The sequence below is a fragment of the Panthera tigris genome, chromosome B4, assembly GCF_018350195.1.
Source record: "Panthera tigris isolate Pti1 chromosome B4, P.tigris_Pti1_mat1.1, whole genome shotgun sequence".
In the NCBI taxonomy this organism is placed as follows: domain Eukaryota; kingdom Metazoa; phylum Chordata; class Mammalia; order Carnivora; family Felidae; genus Panthera; species Panthera tigris.
In genome coordinates this window covers 135,445,361-135,457,624 of record NC_056666.1, presented here as the reverse complement: position 1 = coordinate 135,457,624, position 12,264 = coordinate 135,445,361, and positions in this window count along the sequence as shown.

Genomic DNA, 12,264 nt, shown 5'->3' with positions numbered 1-12,264 from the left:
GAACTTGGACGGGAAAGAATTACCTTTTCATTTTCACTGCGTCTAACCGCAGTGTAGTATTTCCTTCACACGCAAACGTAGGGAACAAACCACGGTGGTGTTATTAGAATTACCTGCAACTTTAGGGGCGCCTGGGTGGTTTGGTCGGTGAAGCGTCCGACTTCTGCCAGGTCATGATCTCACGGTCCGTGAGTTCAAGCCCTGTGTCAGTTCAAGTCCCCTCCTGGAGTTCAAGTGAGTTCAGTTCAAGTGAGTTCAAGCCCCTCCTGGAGACTGCTTCAGGTTCTATGTCCCCCCTCCCACCCCCCGCCCCTGCCCTCTCTTTCTGTGCCCCTCCCTTGCTCGCACTCTGTGTCTCTCTCTCTCTCAAAAATAAACATTTAAAAAATTAAACTAGGGGCACCTGGGTGGCTCAGTCGGTGAAGCATCCAACTTGGGCTCGGGTCATGAGCTCACGGTTTGTGAGTTGGAGCCCCGCATAGGGCTCTTTGCTGAGAGCTCAGAGCCTGAAGCCTGCTTTGGATTCTGTGTCTCCCTCTCTCTCTACCCCTCCCCGACTTGAGCTGTTTCTTTCTCTCTCTCTCTCTCTCTCTCTCTCTCTCTCTCTCTCTCACAGAAGTAAACAAACATTTAAAAAAAAAAATAGGGGAGCCTGGGTGGCTCAGTTGGTTAAGCGTCCAACTTCAGCTCAGGTCATGATCTCGCGGTCCGTGAGTTCGAGCCCCGCGTCGGGCTCTGTACTGACAGCTCAGAGCCTGGAGCCTGCTTCGGATTCTGTGTCTCCCTCTCTCTCTGCCCCTTCCCCACTCACGCTGTCTCTCTCTCTCTCTCTCTCTCTCTCTATCTCTCTCTCTCTCTCAAAAACAAATAAACATTTAAAAAATCAAAGAAAAAAAAAATAGAATCACCCGCGACTTTGTTCCTAACGGAAGTCACCGATCTTTTTATATCGCATTGCAGTTGTGGCTCTGAGATGATATTTACGCTTGTGGGTTTGAAATCCTGGTGTCTGAGAAGACCCCGGGCGTGAGAGCTTATTTACTGCACGGACAAAGAAGCACATCTGCTATCATACCCACGATTAAAACATATTTTGATGACTGGATTTAAAGCCAAGTGGTTTCCTTTGTAATTCCACGAATTTCATCTCACGTGTTGAAAAACCTTCCTCTGAGACGGGGTGGCCGTGGAGGCGGGTTGCCGGCCGCCTGCAGGGCAGGGGCCCCGGAAGAGGTGGGGCCAGTCACGGGCAGCTATTCAGGGGGTGCTTGCACGAGGGGGCCGGAGCTGGCCATGGAGGGGTGGGTGGGCTACTTGGGCAGCAGAGAAGAGTGGACCTGGCTGGTGGATGGAGGCGAATCCAGAAGGGCAAATGGGGGCCCCGCGTCTGGCGCGCTGAGCTCTCTGAGCCGCGCGAGCCTGCTGGACAGCCCAACGCAGGTATCAGGTGAACACGATTTCGGGGGGGGTGGGGTACAGAGGTGGTAGTTAGAGCCCGGACACCAGAGGAGACCATCCGGGAGGGGTAATGGGGAAACAGGGCAGGCCCACATGGGGGGAGGTGCTGGAGGGAGGAGAGAGACAGCCCAGAGAGCAGGTGTCACAGAGAAGAACCGTGGAGGTGGCCTTGGCACACGGGACAAAAACCAGTTGGGGACGGTGGGGGAGGAGAGCGTGGGGACAGCTGGCGGAGTCAGCTCCTTGAAGAAGCTGGAGTGGAGAAGGAGGGAGGGAGGGCAGTCAAGAGGGGCTTTGTGAAAGAGCTGGTGTTGGGGGCGCCTGGGAGGCTCAGTCGGTTAAGCATCTGACTTTGGCTCAGGTCATGAAGTCCCTGTTCATGGGTTCCAGCCCCACGTCAGGCTCTGTGCTGACGGCTCGGAGCCTGGAGCCTACTCTCGATTCTGTGTCCCCCTCTCTCTCTGTCCCTCCCCCGCTCGCACTCTGTCTCTCTCTCTCAAGAATAAACATTAAAAACTTTTTTTTTAAATTTTTTTTGTAACATTTATTTATTTTTGAGACAGAGAGAGACAGAGCATGAACGGGGCAGGGGCAGAGAGAGAGGGAGACACAGAATGGGAAGCAGGCTCCAGGCTCCGAGCCATCAGCCCAGAGCCCGACGCGGGGCTCGAACTCACGGACCGTGAGATCGTGACCTGAGCTGAAGTCGGATGCTTAACCGACTGAGCCACCCAGGCGCCCCTAAAAACTTTTTTTAAATAATAAAAAATAAAATAAGGAGCTGGTGTTAACTCACCTGCTTCGGATCCTGTGTCTCCCTCTCTCTCTGCCCCTCCCCTGCTCACACTCTGTCTCTCTCTCTCTCAAGAATAAACACTAAATTGTTTTTTAAATAAAATAAAATAAAATAAAATAAAATAAAATAAAATAAAATAAAATAAAAAGCTGGTGTTAACTTGCCTTTGTATGCAGGAGAGAACGGTTGAGGAGAGAGGGCTGCGTTGTACAGAAGATGAGGAGGACATTGCTGGACAGGTTCTTGGAGAAAAGGACCCAGTGGGAGGAAGAAGCTTTCCAGAGGCAATTGACTTTGGACGGGGCCGGCCGTCAAAAGGGCCCTTTGGATTGGGCCCAAGTGTGGCCCAGGGGATCGTCAACATGAGACGGGATTGCACATAGTCTCTGCGACGATGAGGTCACTGGGTGAGAGTGGATGGCGAGGAAGGCACATACGGGTGGGAACGGAGAGGTTTCTGGAGACGTTCTTGCAAAGCTCGCAAGGCTGTGTAGGGCCTGAGCCCGCGAGCTCCAGGGCCGTTCATTGAAAGGGGGCCTCGGGATTGTGTTCTCTTCTCCGGCAGCTTCCACCCAGTCTCGTGAAAGCGTAGAACTCCTGGAGAGGGTTAGGAATTTTACAGGTGGCGTGACAGAGGGAGAGAGGGAGGAGGATTGAAGGTGTTTGTAAGGAAAGGGGCACCTGGTGTGTTAAACACGGAGGCCGTCAGACTGAGGTGGCTCCTCAAGTCTTAGCAGTCCTGCCTGTGGCGCCTCAAGGTTGAGAAGTCAAAACCCGGGGCACCTGGGCGGCTCAGTGGGTTTAGCATCCAACTTCGGCTCGTGATCTCATGGTTCGTGAGTTCAAGCCCCGAGCTGGGTGAGTTCGAGCACCGTGCTGACAGCGCGGAGCCTGCATGGGATTCTCTCTCTCTCCCCCCACCCCCCGCCCCTCGCTCACTTGTGCCCATTCTCTCGCAAGAAAGAAAGAAAGAAAGAAAGAAAGAAAGAAAGAAAGAAAGAAGGAAAGGAAGCAAAATGAAATAAAATAAAATAAAAAATAAAAATATGTATAAAAAAAAAAGAAGAAACCAAAACCTAAGGACGGTCCATCACAAACAGCCCACCAGGCTTTCCCAAATTAGCCAAATGCCCAAGCCACAGCCAGGCGATACAGTCCTTACTGTGCTTCTGTGCCCTCTAGAAAGTCCTGTCCCTGGCTCCCAACCACTTGATGCGTGACACGGCCCGGTTCACGTCCATTTGCTCGGATAAACTCTTACAGTTTTTAATCTGCCTCCGTGTATCTTTTAACGGGTGGGCCACAGAATATAAGCTGGGGAAGAGGGATGCGAGAGCCAGAAAGGGGATGTGGGTGGCGGCAAAGCTCCAGCGGGGTCAGTGATCTGGGGGTCTCGAGGCGGCTGCGGCTCCCCTGAGGGGGGACGCGGCTGGCCGAGGAGCGGGTGGGGGTCCTTGCACGGGAGGATGCTAACGGGGTCCCCCGGGGGGTGAGCAGTCAGCAGAGGTGGTCACGTGAGGGTATGACGACGGGGTGGAGGGCAAGACCATCTACGGAACTCTAGGGCCCGGGAGCCTGGAACGTGGATGCCGTGGTCCCCAGGAAGGGCGGCCCGAGTGGGTCCACCCGGGGGCACGAGACGGTCCGGGGGCAGCAGCAGCAGCAGGCTCGGGGACGAACCATGAAGTGGGCACGTGGGTCGAACACGGGGGATTGGAGGGATGAAGGAGGAGAGACAGTCTGGGAGCAGGGGTGAGGAGCGAGGAGGATGCCCACTGAGAGAGAACCCGGTGTCCTGGGCGTGGCATCGGGGGTAGACCTGCGGGGTGGTGGCTGGGGATTGCTAAGGCCCACGGCCACCGCCACCAAACCCTTAAAGGGTCTGTGACCCCAAGATGTTGAAGACACGCGGCCCACGTCTGTCCCTCGAGGCTGATACGAAACAGAAGCTCTGTGATGTGCGGGAACAGAGAGTTCAGCTCACCTCAGGCCTGGGGCCTCCCTCCCGCCCCCACCCCGGCAGAACCAGAGGCAGCCTGGGACTCGGGGCCAGCCCCGTGCTGTCTTGGGATTTTTGCCCCTCCCCGTTGGGACATTTGCAGGCTGGGCCTGGTGTGGCCCTCTGGCGAGCTGGGGCCACCTCACCGCGTCCCTCTGGGGAACAGTCACTCCTTGGGGCAGTACTGATGTTAATACTAATATTAATAGCCATCGAGAGCGTGCTCTGTGACAGGCACTGTGCTAGGATTTGTACCCAGATTTTGTTTCACGCTCACAATAAGCCGGTGAGGGAAGCCACGTTCTGGCCCCTGCCCCCCCTTTCACAGATGAGGAAACAGGCTTAGAGGCTGAGTGACTTGCCCTTGGCCAGCAGGCGGTGGGGCCAGGCCGGAAAAACCCAGGCAGTCTGATCCCCTCTTCGCTGGAGAAGGGCCACCTAAGTTAGGGAGGAGGAAGGGGGATCAGGGAGGGCTTCCCAGAGGAAGTGACATTTTCATGGATTTGAACCCACACATTCTACTTGCCTGGCTCGTCCCCTGGAGGCAGGGGACCCGGGTGGGCTGGTCTACATCTCTGTCCCGAGTTCCCAGCACCGGCCCTGGCGCAGGCCGTGGGGACTCAGTGACTCTGAGAAATGAATATGCGAGGAGCATCTGCTCTGGTCCCGGCCTCGTCCTCACTGACCCCACGCCAGCCTGTCTTGCTTACCAGGACAGTCCACCACCCTCGATGCCCAGTGGCCTTGGCACCAGGTCCCAGCACGCCCTCAGTCCTGGCAGTGAGTCCCAGGCCAGGGCCAGCTCACCTCTGGGGCAGGGAACCGAGGGGGTGGTGGGGCCGGCCGCGTGCGGACCAGTGGTGAGAACAGGACATTCCTGACTTGGGGAGACACTACCCCCGGCTCCCACCCCACCTCCCCAGAGTCTCAAGGTCAAGCCCCCCTCCTGCCTCAGTGCATCCGCGGGGCTCACCTTGGTGCTGATCATCAGCCCCGGCAGGTGACCAGGGCCGGGCCCGGTTAGAAGTGGGGGCAGGCATTTCAGAAGCTGTATGCGTGTGTTGGGGTGGGGAGCACGGGGACCACGCGGTTTGGGGAAGGCACCCGAAGTGCTCCTATGCCCACAGCCACCTTGAAATCCAAGGCTGTTCCTGGGTTCGCGCCCTGCGTTGGGCTCTGAGCTGACAGTGCTGAACCCACTTGGGATTCTCTCTCTCTCCCTCTCTCTCTCTCTCTCTCTCAAAAAGAATAAATAAATAAACTTAAAAACATACATTAAAAAAAACAACCCTCTTCTATCTGTTTACAGTGACCTGGAGGCATTTGTAATGAAGGAAGCAGATTCCTTTGAAGAAATTGTAAAGGCGGCCGCAGAGGAGGAGGAAAAGCCGCTTTAAGAGCTCGTGCCCACCTAAACTCAGAAGACGGACCGGCACCCACTGCAGACTCCCGATGCCCCTCGCTCTGGTGCCTCCCGGATGGCGCCTCACGGGGAGGAAGGCCTTCAGCAGCCAGACAGGCTTCCAGAAGGGCCCGGCAGAGCGGGAGGGAGTGCCTGGCCCACTTTTCCGGGAGAAAGGGCGGCGGCACTGAAATAGAAGCAGCGAGGCTGACCCAGTGGGCAGGGCACAGACGGAAAACACTAGGGCATCGGAGACACAGGGCACAAAGAGCATCAGGTAACCCGAGGCCACGCTGGGGTGGAATTTCTGGCTGGACTCGGCCTCTGCAAATGGCCCTGAGATGAGACGGACCTGCCCTGTTACCCAGAGAGCCGGTGGGACCAGCCTGCTCGTGTGGCCACCTACTGTATGCACAGGGTGAGCACACACATGGCCAGGGCGCTGTGGGCAGGGCGTGTGGCTCCTACAGGTCACTCGGGAAGTCTGCGTGGCCTTGGCAGGCTGGGCTTGGCGTCTGCGTCCGGGTGACCTCAGGCCTCCGCATGAGACCCCACACGACGCCTCAGGGTCATCGCCGAGAATTCGCCAGGTGAGTTTATTTCTTAAAAGCCGGGACCGTAAGAAGCAGATGGGGTCAACGTGGAGTCCTGGCTGCAAGAGTTTGGGAGAGCCCCGAACACAGACCAGCGAGGTCGTGGTGAAGGAGGCTGTTCCCCAAATAATTCCCTCGGGAAATGGGAGAGAAAGGGGGCAGGGCCACAGCACGACAGACAGAGGAGCCCGATGAAGCTGAGCAGGGACAGCTGGGGACGTGGGGACCAGCCAGGCAGGGCAGTGTGGGTGCAGAAGGCCACCAGGACCCTTCTCCGGTGTCTGGCCTGGGGGAGTGGCCTCAAGGTGAAACAGCCCTGGCCCTTGCCCTCACCCCCCAGGTGGTCTATCTGTCCCCACGCGGGGTCCCCTGTTCGCTCCCCTGCTGGCTCGCGGGACCACCAGGCCAGGCCCCCGCCTGACTGGCCCTCTGGCTCGGGGCAGGCTGGCACTCCCCGCTGTTTGGGTGCCCTGCCTCTTACATCCAGGTCCCCTGGGCTGCTAGGTCTGGCTGCCCTGGGATTCCGCACCCCCCCACCCCCACCCCGGGGCTAGGCTTGGCTCAGCGAGTGAGGAGGGAGGGAAGGTGGGGGTGAGTGCAGAGGAAGTTCCGACACCCACGGGGCGAATGTGACCGAGGGTTGTTGACCACTTCTGTTCCCATCTCAGTGATGTCATTTCCTGGTGCCGGACGCCGGGTCTCACGCCGAGGTTCTCAATGTCACCGTCAGGATGCGGACAAAATACCTACCACCTGGTAAGGGTCTCGGGCATGAAGTGCCCCATGGCGCTGAGCCCTTAAAAGGCACCAGGGTTGGTGGCTGTGGTTATCATCGTGGCTGGCGGGGGACAGACGGCCGCCATTGTCAGGCCCCTGGGACGCTGGGGAGGGCGGGGCAGGGGCAGGGGCTGCTTCTCCGGCACCTTTCTGCTGCCATGCATCCCTGCTTCGCTGAGTCCCCACAACCGTCCCGATGAGAGATGCCCCTGTCACCCCCACTTTACAGATGGGGAAATGGAGGCCCAGAGAGGTGGAGTGACTTACTCAAGGTCTCCGATCTGGTCACTGGCAGAGCTGGGGTTAGAAACACATCTGTCAGTTCGCAAAGCCCTTTGCTCACTGCCCTCCAGCAGAGCCATTAAAGGTACTCAGGGCAAGAGTTTCTGGAGTCAGGGGAAGGACAAGCCCATCCAGAACCCCTGCACAACGCTTCGGGGTAGGATGGGCCCTCTGGACACATGGACGTGTAGCAGTGCGGGGCATAGACCAGAGCCAGGCTGCCTGGGCTCCAGCCCCAGCATTGCTAGTATTCAGCTGTGCGACCTCGGGCAAGTGACTTCACCTCTCTGGGCCTCAGTGTGAAATGCAGGTAATCTGAGTGCATCATTTCCTGGAGTCATTATGAGGAATGAGATGAGCTAATCGTTGGAAAAGTGATGAGAACAATTTCTTAGTAAAAAGAGAAAAGAGAGAGAGAGAGATGAATGAGACCAAAGAGTTGGGCTTTAGAGCCAAGCAGGTGGCACAGAGCCCCCAGGTCCTGAAACGCATCAGAAGTGACAGCCATGGGCAAGTTACTTCACCTCTCTGTGCCTCAGTTTCCTCCTCTTCAATGACAGGCGCAAGAAAATCTGCCTAAGAATCTGTAAAGTGAGTTCTGTGGTTCTCAGGAGGGGCCACCCTGTTCTCCTCTCCATGGGGGATATTTGACAATGTCTGGAGGTTTTTGTTTTTGTTTTTTTTTTGAGAGAGAGAGAGAGGGGGGCGCCTGGATGGCTCAGTTGGTTGAGCGTCCGACTCTTGGTTTTGGCTCAGGTCAGGATCCCAGGGTCGTGAGATCAAGCCCCACGTCCAGCTGAGAACGGTGAGATCGTGACCTGAGCCAAAGTCGGACGCTCAACTGACTGAGCCACCCGGGCGCCCGCTGCCTGTATTTATTTTTGGGAGAGCGTAACCAGCACACCCTAGTTAGAGAGATGGCCCCCTGCCCGGGAGCAGCTCTGAGCCTTGGCCGGAACATGTCCCTAAGGACCACGCTGCTTTAAAGGAAGGGTGGGGCACGCCCATACTTGCCCTCTGAGCAAACCTCACAATGTCTCCCAGGACCCTAAAAAGAGACCCCAGGGGAAGAAATGAGGAAACGCAATTCACAGTCTCCTTGGTGACCCGCTTCCTTTTTATAAGCAAATTTAATTGTTCAATCTGTTGCATCAGGAGAGAAACTTTAGAAAACCCAGAGGGAAAATCACCAGTAACCTCGCACCCTTGCCTCTCAGAGGTATTTTAGGTACTTGGCAGACCGGCTTTAAGGCATGGCCGGGCCTCAAAACTTTGTGGCTCGGGGCAAGTGCCTGGCCTCAGTTTTCCCTCCTGTAAAACGGGGACAATGGGACCTACCGCTCAGGACTCCCATGAGGTTAAAGACCACGCATGCCAGCAGAGTGCAGACGAATCCGGGGACCCTCTCCACTGTGGCCTGCTTTCCGGAAGTCACCAGCGCCCACGCGCCCCTGCTCCTACGTGGCCACATCCTCACGGTTGGTGGAGACCATCCAGGCCTCCTCCGTGGCACACATCAGGACGTCGCGGGAGCAGCCTGTCTGCCACGGAGTGGCCTCGGAATCACAGTCACGGTGCATCGCAGAGAAGGAAAGGCGGGGAGTGGCCTGGGCGCGCACACGTTCACGGCCGCAGGGACAAGAACCGGCCAGCGGTGTGGCCGCGGGGGCATCTTGTCTCCACCGATTTGCAGGGTTCTTTTGTGGTTTTTTTTTAACCACCAGCAAGAACTCGTGGCGCTGGTCCCTGCCCTTCCCTCCTGCTGAAAAACCAGAAAGAAAGCACTTCCTGGAGCCCCGACCAGGAGGCCTGGATGGCCTCGCCGACCAGCTGAGTCGGTCGTTTAACCTCTGTGTCGTGTGGGTCTGCTGGAAAGAGCCAATTGTCCTGTGAAGAGGGGACTTCAGAGCCCAAGCGAGGGAGACTCGAGCGGTCTCACTGAGTCTCTATTTCCCAATCCGTACGTGGGGATGATGACAGGGCTGCCTTCAGAGGTTTGCCGGGAGGATTAAACAGGTAAGTGCTGTTCCACTGCCTGGTAGAGGTCCCAGCCCCAGATCTCCCACGCCATTCGGGTCTCAGCTTCAAGTTCATCGCCTCCAAGGAGCCCCCCATGCAATATACAACACAGTAGCGAGTAGCCCCTCTCCAGTACCTGTCACTGGACTTCTTACTATCTGACCCATCTCTGGCTCACTTTCTTTCTTTCTTTTTTAATTTTTTTTAATGTTTATTTTATTTTTGAGACAGAGAGAGACAGTGTGTGAGCGGGGGAGGGGCAGAGAGAGAGAGAGAGTGGGAGACACAGAATCCGAAGCAGGCTCCAGGCTCAGAGTTGTCAGCACAAAGCCCGACGCAGGGCTCGAACCCACGAAGCACGGGATCATGACCTGAGCCGAAGTTGGACGCTCAACCGACTGAGCCACCCAGGCGCCCCTGGCTCATTTACTTTCAAAAAAATGTGTTTATTTGTTGGGCGCCTGGGTGGCTCGGTGGGTTAAGCATCCGACTTCGGCTCAGGTCATGAGCTCGCAGTCTGTGGGTTCAAGCCCCACACGGGGCTCTGTGCTGACCGCCTGGAGCCTGCTTCGGATTCTGTCTCCCTCTCTCTGTGACCCTCCCCAAGTCGCTCTCTCTTTCTCAAAAATAAACACTAAAAAAAAAATCTAAGAATGTATTTATTTGTTTATCGTCTACCCCACGATAATAAAGAGCAGGGCCTTTGCCCGTCTGGGTCTCAGCTGGATGCCCAGGACCCCGACCTCCAGAATGATGCTCCCAGATCGAGTGAGTCCTTCCTCTGGGAAGGCCTGCTCCCATGTCCACACTGCTGGTGGACTCCGCCCCATCACAGGGCGCCCCTCTGACATGCAGCGGCTTCAGCAGGCCCAGCTGGCCTGGGTCCTGGCATCTGGGGTGCCATCGTTTGGAGGAGCTGTCGGCCCTGACATGTCGTGCAGCCAGTGGACCTGGACTGGTCAGAGGAGGAGACACGGAGAGACACGGAGACCCTGGTCAAAGGGGTCAGGAGACATTTTCGTACTCGGACGTGTCCAGGTGTGGGGGGTGCTGTGACCCAGACTGTGAATGCTGGGTAAGCTTTCGCGGGGTGTCAGCCCCCGGGGGGGGGCAGGGGTGCAAATCTAACCCTCCCACCCGTCCCCCACCCGCCCCTGCCGACGGGAGCCGGGCTGGTCCTTACTGCCTCCCACTTCTACCTCACGGAGCCTGGTCCGGCGCTGGTGTGCACCCCCCCGCCCCCGCCGCCCCCCACCGCACCCCCACCTCCGGGGCCTCGGGGCTTCAAGGCAGACTTGAGCCGTGGGTGCTGGGGAGCTGGGCTCTGTCCATGCCTGGGGATGAGAGCAGGAGGGAGAACTGGGAGTCTCGGTGTGAACTTGGCCTCTCTGGGCGGCTCAGTTTCCCCATTTGTTAGCCAGCGGCTTGTCTGCAGGGGCCAGAGAGACCCAGGCGGCGAGGAAGAGAGTAGGGTGCAGCGTCCGGCCTGGGGAGCCCCAAGAACGTGCGCGCGTCGCGGACATGGTGGGGGGGCGCCCTCGCTGGGGCAGCGGGTCACCCCGACCAGGTAGAGGCCCAGGAGGCCGCAGCCCGAGAAGGACAGGCGCCAGCCGCACCTGGGCTCGTCCACCGGCAGCGGTGGGAGTCGAACCCCGGCTTTCCTATCCCTCCCGCTCCGTAAGGCGGCGGGAGCTCCCCGCCCACCCTCGTGACGTCACCGACCTCAGGCGGCTGGGCACGCGGACTCTCCGGCTCGTGGATCACCAACCCGAGCAGGTGCGGCCGCGGCGCGCCGGACCCCGGCCCGCACACCGCACACCGCCCCGCGCTGGGGGTTCCGGTCCTCAGCTCCACGTCCTCCGCTGGGCGAACCCCTACTCACCCTTTACCGCCCACTCAGACGCCACCTCCTGGGGAAGCTGGGCTCGCCCTTCACTCCTTACCCTGTTTAGGTGACTCCAGACTCTGGCTCCAACGACCCCGCGTTTTCCGCGCTGCCCAACACCTGTGGCCTTGCGCCAAGCTGCCCCAGGGCCCCATCGCTGCTCTTCGCGTTTGGCCCCAGCAGTGCTCTCCACCCCGGCCTTAGGGTGCTGGGGGCAGCCCTCCTCCACCCCATCGTTGGCCTCTCCAAGAAGGCCCCTGCGGTCCTAAGTGGCCTGGGTGCTCGCCGCCGGAGCGCCTCCTGCAGGTTGGGACCCACACTGCCCAGGAACCCCCCTGTCCAAATGGTGGACGCCTGCTCTCCCCTCTGCGGTGGGGGCCGCCAAGTTTTCCCAAACCTGCCCTTGGGAAACTCCGAGGAGCTGAGGTTGGGGTAGCTGCTTCCGGCCTCCCGGGTGTCAGTAGAGACCCGCGCCCCACCCCCAAATCTCCACACCTTCGTCTCTCTCTCTCCAGGTCGGCCGCGGGAGTAGGTGCCCTGGCTCTTCTGAGCAGGGACGCAGAAGGAGGTGCACATCCGCTCAGCGCTTGATAGTTTCCAAAGCCCCTTTTCAGCACGCCTTGTCACAAAGGTCCTCGCCCTGGTGACATGGTGACCGTGCCCATCTTAGCCCTGGAGAAACAGCGAGGCGACCTTCCAGATCACCCACTGCCCGGCTGTCAGTGCCGCAGCACTGTAGGCCCAGCCGTGGAGCTGGGAGGTGACGGGACCTCTGGCATCCTGCGGAGGCAGATGGCCATCCCCGCCCCAGGCAGCTGTGCCCCTCCTCTCGGCCTCTGTGACCTACTGTAGGACTGGTCACACTGGTTAGCTGGACCCGCCTCCCAGCTTGCATGGGAGGGTTCCTCGTCCAAGCGGGGACTGATCCTGTTTACCTAAACTCCCCCGCACGCTGGCTGGAACAGGTGCTCAGAACCTGTGTGCCCCGTGTCAGAGGGGTTTTGCAAGACTGAATGGTAAACAGCATGAGCCAGGGGCCTGCTACGAGCTTTA